We start from the raw sequence: 8001 nt of genomic DNA, 5'->3' as shown, positions 1-8001 counted from the left end.
AGTATGCACTTATAAAATATTCATTAAAATAATATCAAATAGTAACATTGTATGTAGCAACAAGAATGCTTTTCATATTTATTTGATATACCTATATGGCATACCAAAGCGACTATATAATTACAACAATAAGAACATGTTTTCATCTTTCTCTTTTTTAATTTTTTGTTCTCTTCATTAAAAACAATGCTCAGCTACAAATTGTAGCTTTTATATTTATTTTTTTTTTCAATGTAGTTTCTAATGCTACACGTCTACACATATTCAGCGATACTACATTGCATTTAGTTTGAAATGCTGTCAAGTGTAGTACTTGCCGTGACGAATTACTCGCAAAAAAAATCAAAACAACAAATTACATTGCTATATACAGTAGCAAACAAAGCAACGTAATCTGTGAAGCAGACTGAAATAATGTTTTTTTTTTTTTAAATATAAAAACTAAAATGAAGTCACTTCATTACTGTTACTTTTAGTATGTAACATTTCAACAATGAAATGTGATAACAATGTCGCTTTGTATCTCTATTTTTCATATAAAAATAAATCTGTACAAGTAAAATACTGTTGTGTTAAATATAAAAAAAAATTACATTCATATCTACGTGTTCATTTCATATATACATAATATATAGTCTGTGTATGTATGTATGCCCAAGTTCCATCAGAAATTTCTCTTTTTAGCAATAACATGAATCATTGCATCAAGTTTCAATATAAAATATTATGAAGATCAACTAAAAATGTATGTGTGCACTTGTGTAAAGTATTTTTCAAAACTATAAAAAAATATTTTAACTTTAATGTTGCTAATCAAATGTTGATAGATTTTTGTTTACGTGAATATCATAGACAATAAAATATTAGAATATTATTTAACATTCTAGCAACATTTTTAATATTACTAAGTCATTTTGTTGGTGAATGGACTGACACATTTTCATGTGCCTCTTTAGCTCAGTGGTAGAGCACAGGTCTTGTAAACCTGGGGTCGTGAGTTCAATCCTCACAGGAGGCAAATTTGAAGAATACTTTTTTTTACATAACCGTTACTTTAAAAAACAATTATATAAAATAAAATTAATTTAAATGTCGATAGCAATAATTGACAAATAAATGTTTGGTTTGGTGATTTTAAAATTTTTAAACAAGGTAATTAATTTATTAAACTTGAAAAATATACTCAAACATACATTGTCAAAACAGAAAAGAATGAGTTTTTAAAAAAAAACAATAATTGTTTTCAACTGAATGTTTTTTGAGTACTGAAATATAGCAAAAATAAATTTATTAAACAAAGTATTCTCCCAATCTTAGGGATTTAATTGAATTTTATATTTAGAAAAAAAAATGAATTGAGAAAATTTAACAAATATTAAATAATTTGTGCTTTGAAAGATCTTAATCGTATTTTAAAAACTGTAAAATTTTAAACGATCTTAATATAGCCTCTTTAGCTCAGTGGTAGAGCACAGGTCTTGTAAACCTGGGGTCGTGAGTTCAATCCTCACAGGAGGCATTTTTTTTTATCGAAAATTTTTATTAAAAATTTGTTTTTTTTTTTTGTTCAAATAAAATTTTCATTTATTTTTTCATACCTACCTAAAATCAATTTGAAACTGGGTTTAAGGGCTTGCGAAGCTAATCAAAATTATAATTTAAAAAACTAAACTTCTTGTGAATTTTAGCATTCTAACTTCACAATATTTTCAATTTCGTTTCCAATTACATAAGAAGATCTAAATGAACCTTGCATTCAACGCCTAAAATAATGTTTTTTTCGAAATATATATGTGTATATGTATATGATATAAATTTATATTTATGTGTAAAAATATATATATACATATGTATTGCATATCAATATGACTAATAAAGTGGTAATTTTTGTTGCTTGTTCTAATCCAGGTTTATAATATAAATTCTATTTTTAGCACTTTGCTAACAAAATTTGAGTGTTTTTTTATTTTGATTCGGGTGCTTTTTGTGTGTCAATATTTTATATTGACACACGAAAATTGATGAAAACAAATACATATCCAAAGACTTTTGAATTTTAGAATTATATTTAGTATACACATTATGTCTTTGAGTTTAATTCTTGTCAGAATAAAATTTGAATCACTTGTTATTCACTTCACTACAAATTTCAACGATCGTTTCTCGAATCAAATTTTATTCCTGATTTTTTTTTGGTTTTGTCGTATAATATGTGTAGAATTTGTATCTATCTACAAATTGGAGAGACGAACAAATTTGACGAAATAAGGTGCTTATCGTAAAATTGATTTTGAATGTATTAAAAAATTAAATGTTTGATTTTTCTTTTATTAATAATGTTGTTTAATAATTAAACTTACTTTATTTAATTATTAATCATAGTCTATATGTACATGTATATATAAATATGTTTAAAAAGTTCTTTTGTATTATTTTTGCTTTTAGATTTTTTTTTTATTTTATAATGAATAATTTAAATATTGACTTGTTAAGTAAATGACTTAACTAATCTATTTATCAGTATTCGACATATTAAGTTTTTTTTTTCTAGAATTTTAAAGAAACAAGTACTTAAGCGATTATTTGAGATAGAGGTGATAATTATTAATTATTGTTATTTTATTTGTTATACGAAATAAATTTCGAACAAAAAAGACTAAGTAATTGTTTATTTGTATATTAAGTAATATAAGGTTTGTTATTTAAGAAAAAAATTATCACGTAATTATTTGTGAAATTTTGTGAGGATTAATTTTTAGTAATGACTCTTAAAAATTTGCACATGCAATAAAATTTGATTTTAATTTTTTTATTGGTTTTTTTTTGCAAATAAGGTGATTGTATGTAAAAATGAAAGGGTATAGTGTAGACCGTAGATTTACATATATATGTATAAGTGATTATATTGTGATTTTTGTGGTTCAAAATTATTTGGAGTTATTATTAATTTTGAAGAATAACTTAAGATATTTTTTTGGTAAAAATATTAAATTCAAAACGTTTGATATAAATATATGAAGCTAGTTCGATTAAATAGTGAAAATATTTATATATATGGTTACAATTATTCTAATACTTAAACACTTTAGAATAGAATATATTCTAATTAAAAAAGCTTAATTAACGAAGCACAAATTGATTATTTTATGTAGACATTTTTATTTATAAACCCATTTCCGTGAAAAGCTTTTTACATTACTTGCTCATATGGAAGTAAATCGAAAATACAAATATTTTTGAGAAAATTTGTTGCCTAACACGAAAAAAAAATAAATTCAAAAATGTATAGAAATGTAAAAAAGGCATGATTCCTACAGCCCAGTTTCTCAAAATAACCTATTCGTTCGTTCTAATATATCCATATATAAATATTAGCCTAATAAAGAAAGACAAAATAAAAAATTCATTTGAAATATGTCAAAAATAATGTGGTCGAAATTGTCAAATGGGAAAAAATTACAAAAATCTAATTTTTGGGACTCATTGTGATCAGGAAGGTGATGATTTCATCATAAAAGTTAAAATTAAATTACAAGTATGCGCAACCGACTTACAGACAAAAATATTTTCCTCATATTTCACTAACAAGGTAACACTAAAATTTTGATTCAAAAATTAATTTGCGCCTTTCGAAATATGCAAATACATTTTGCACATTATTTCACAATATTTTATCTCTCATACTTTTAAAAATATTGTGACTTTTGAAGCAAATTGTAGTTACACATTGAATGATGTAAATTGCAGCATTTATTAAATTTTTGTTAAATAGTGATTTTGTCCAAGAAGAAAATTATAGTAACATTAATCAATTACGCATTTTTGTTATTACTCGCGAGTAATTATTAAAATGTTTAACTCACTATAATTTACGGGGTTTTATCGCTTACGTTAATTACATTTAATTTTATATCGAAAGAAATAATTTCCAATTGCAATTAAAATTAATAAAATTTTCATAAGTGCTTTCGATAATAAAATTTTTTTAAAAAAATTAATAAGTATATAGATTATTGATTTACGAACAATTAACTCTTACTTAACGAATACAATTAATTCTTACTGAACGGATCCACTAATTAAATATATAATGTACATCTTGTTCACTTACCTATTTACTTTTTTTTTATTTCCAAATTTTTTGGATATTTTTTATAAATACGAGTAGATGGGAAAGGAACAATACATTGATATTAGTAGAATTGAGCTTTGTTGTCTGTTATTTTTAAGTCACAAACCATCAATCAAATTTCAAATAAGAAAATGATTAAAGTATGAAATCAACAATGGCAAAGAAAGAAAATTGTTTTGTAAAAAAATTAAAACTAATTTGCCTATAACAAAATTAACGTTATCTTTTATAAAATATAATATGTAGATAAAAATCCGTGGTAAAATATAAGTACCGCATCACTAATAATTTAAATAATTAAAAAATAAAATTTTCAAAGAAAACACGCTATTAAATAATAAAAATGTAGATAAACTAATATTAGTAGAAATCGTGAGAATTTTAGCATAAGATAATTACACCTTTTATTCAAAAAAATACTATTACAATATGATAAAGTATGTATACGGATGCACCTGTTTCACGATGAATTAAAGATTAAATCTTTATTTTACTCTTTTTTTTCGCTTTATCTTCATCTTTCTCTGCTTTACTTTTTGCACGCCTCCTTACCAAAAATTTTTGAATAATTTTCAAAATCGATGTACATACACACATATATATTATACATGAGTAACTACATAATTTTATACCAAACTTGGATTGTATTTTAATTTTTTTTTTGATATTTTTTTTATTCGTTTTAATAAACTATAGGTAGGTATACGAAAAGATAAAAATTTGACCTTTTCTCAATCAAATCTTTCCATCATTAAATTTTGTTTTGGTATTTCTAACTTGATGAAAAGAAGGTTCCCATCTGAATTCAATTAATATTACCAATAAAAAAAAAATAGTAAAGATTGTCAATTGACTTAAATATAAATTGAAAATACTCACGTATATTCCCTTAGTTAGACGCATTATGGATTGATATGACAGGACGGGATTCAAAAATTTTGTGTAATTTTGATAATAAAATTAATTTCGTAACTTGAAATTTTTATTTAATCACATGAACTTAGTCCTCATTAGAGACTAAGACGAAATAAAACTTCTGCTTTAAATTTATAAAATGAAACTTTTCTAAGAAGTTTTCAATTTTGTAATTTTGTGCTTGTTGTCGCCATAATGTTCTATTAAATTAAGCAATTCTAACCCGTTTAATAGAACAATCCATGTAATAAAACGGATTTTCGGTGGAAACAAAGATTACTGATAAATTACTCCTGTTACTGCGCAAAAAACTAATATTTTAGTTTTTCCTTTAATTTTTTGTAGATTTTCACGTTCATGTATTTTGCGAGAATTTTCCATATATGCTAATACTAAGAAGTTTGTTAATAGGATTGTTCAACTAAAGGGCATGCAATTAAATGACGTGAATGTGTAAATTTTAATAGTAACAGAAATTTGCCTCAGTTGAGCGTGATATAATTAATTGAGGAGAACTGTAATTGAGGATAAATTTATGATCTTTTTATTGAAATTTATTTTTGGGCTATTAAATGTAAATAAACAACGTATAGTAGTTGGTTATTTATTTTTAAAATTTCATAATGAAGATAAACATATCTGGCAACCCTGGACTTTTAATCATAAATAATATACTTTATTTAAATTCAAAAGTTAAAAATTAAATATCACGATTCAAAAATGATTTCAATGAAAATTTCATCATCGCATCTTAAGTTTATTGTTTTCTGATTTCTTTTATATTTCCTCAAATAATATCAATTTAATAAAATTTTAAATATTTTATATTACAAACAAATACACACAAATATATTTTTCATCTTCACTATTAATTTTGTTTGGAATTCAAAGTTTTTACATAAACGTGTAACTTATAATTTTTCTGTGTATTTAATACGAGTATAGTGAAAAAATTTGTGTTTTTTTTTCTGAGCACGATTATTTGACTATCTTAGGTCTTTAAAACAAAAGATATAAAATTTATAATAAGTACTACAAAAATTTTAGAAAAAAAAATATTTAAATTATAATTATACGATCGCCTCTTAGACTTAACTTAAGAAATGGTTTAGTATTAAAAATGTTGCAATAATTGATAGTGTAACCGCCAAAATAGTAAATACAATAATAATTTAAATCTGATTTTAGTTGATTGGTGTGTTCAAAGGTCTTAATACAAAATTAAATTTAACTTCAATTTTTACTTGAGCTTCTCTCAATTTACTATTACAATTTTTGTCTCTGAATATAAGTTTTACAATGTAAAACAAGCTGGTACAGACAAAGTATTAACAATGATATCTTGGATATAATGTTCAGCAATTGAATGCATCAATAAGAGAAATAAAAATAATAGAAAAGTATTAAAAATTTTGTTTTTGTTTAGAAATTGAAGATAAATTTTAAAAACTGAACTGAATACAATACATTTTCGTTTTCTACAAGAATGTTACTGCGTACCAGTAGGGACAGCACTCAATGTGAGTTTATTGGAATTTCGTATCATATCAAATGCCTTAATATTATGGATAAATAACAAGACACTTTATCACATTCCATCGTTCAGTTTATAGCATCGAAAATAAGAAGCTCATACCTCTCTTAGTCTGGATAATACGAATGAGTAAAAACTAACTTTTTGTAATGACTCTGTATCTCGGAAATCATTGAGATTTGGCAACATTGTGCTGAACCTTCTTTGATACCTATATTGAACCATCAAAAGAAATATTTGCAATGTGACTGATTTTGCTTAATTTTTAGTATGGAAGATACATAAATAATCATCAAGTAATGCACATTTTTTTGTTGTGTTAGCGTAGTACACAGTTTATGACAGAAATATGAGAGATAAAGAGCGAAAGAAAAAATTTACAAATAATAAAAAGGAAAAATAATAAAAATGTTAAATGTTTATGTTTATGTTATCTTATCTATTATCGAATCTGAATAATTGCTAAGCTCTTTATTTAAATGATAATTTTCGTAAACTACTAATAATTTTTTTTTGGAAGAATTTATAAAAATATACGCAATAAATAAGAAAAAAAGAGTTGAATTATTTATTTTTTTCCGTAATTACGATGAAATTGTTAGTAGAAATGCAATTAGATAAAAAATAAGAGTGCATACTTAGTTGAAAAATTCACTTTGATTGTTATTAGTGGAGTGTTTTGGGTTATACGCAATGTGTAAGGAATCAAAGAGGATCTATAATAAGTCTAGATTCTATATGTAGTATAAAAGGTGATTCAGCTACAAGTAAGGAGCCCCTATATCAACGGGAAGACAGTTGACAATAATTAAAATTTATGTGCGGAACATAGTGTCATGTCGGAACCGCTTCAGAAATTTCAAAATCCTTAAAAATAGTATCAAATGGGGAATTTCAGAGTTTCTGAGGAAAAACTAAAAAAATAAATAAAAGAAAAAAATTTGATTTTTCCTAAAGTTCGAATGCTTGGTATTGCGAAAGTATATAAAATACAACCCAAATGCAGCATGTTGATTTTAAACTCTTTACTATCGCTTTCAGAAACTGTTTATTTAAGCTCCTTATCTTTTTAGAAACGGAAGTTATAAGCAAGAAAAACTTAAATAAGTATGTTAAAATTTCACTCATTTTTCTTAAAATCCCTGTTACTCCGAAACGGTTCTGATTTGACACTATCCATGTCAAATCAAATATAAGTGAAATTTTTGTTTATGTTCCAAACAAAAATTTCACTTATATTCGACTGTCTACCAGATAATATATGGCTTCTAAATTCTTACTATATCAACCTATATAATTCGAAGAGTTTATAATAATACCGAAAAAATTTGATAACTCTTTAACTGTACAGGGTGCGGGTTTTAATAAATTTTATTCATTTTAAATTTAATTATAAAATTATTAATATAAATATGTGCAT

General features: G+C 24.2%; 2 non-coding genes across 2 annotated transcripts; both read left to right on the top strand.

The window, feature by feature from the left end:
- The first annotated feature begins 946 nt into the window (after window positions 1–946).
- Window positions 947–1018, top strand: Trnat-ugu (transfer RNA threonine (anticodon UGU)). The gene has a single exon. It is a non-coding gene; the product is annotated as a tRNA-Thr (tRNA).
- A 429-nt stretch (window positions 1019–1447) lies between these two features.
- Trnat-ugu (transfer RNA threonine (anticodon UGU)) lies at window positions 1448–1519 on the top strand. The gene has a single exon. It is a non-coding gene; the product is annotated as a tRNA-Thr (tRNA).
- Window positions 1520–8001: the final 6482 nt, after the last annotated feature.

The sequence above is a fragment of the Condylostylus longicornis genome, unplaced genomic scaffold (assembly GCF_029603195.1).
Source record: "Condylostylus longicornis isolate FDR11 unplaced genomic scaffold, ASM2960319v2 ptg000018l, whole genome shotgun sequence".
NCBI classification, from domain to species: Eukaryota; Metazoa; Arthropoda; class Insecta; order Diptera; family Dolichopodidae; genus Condylostylus; species Condylostylus longicornis.
The sequence above is the reverse complement of the archived record's forward strand: the minus strand, read 5'-3'. Positions and strand labels throughout refer to the sequence as shown.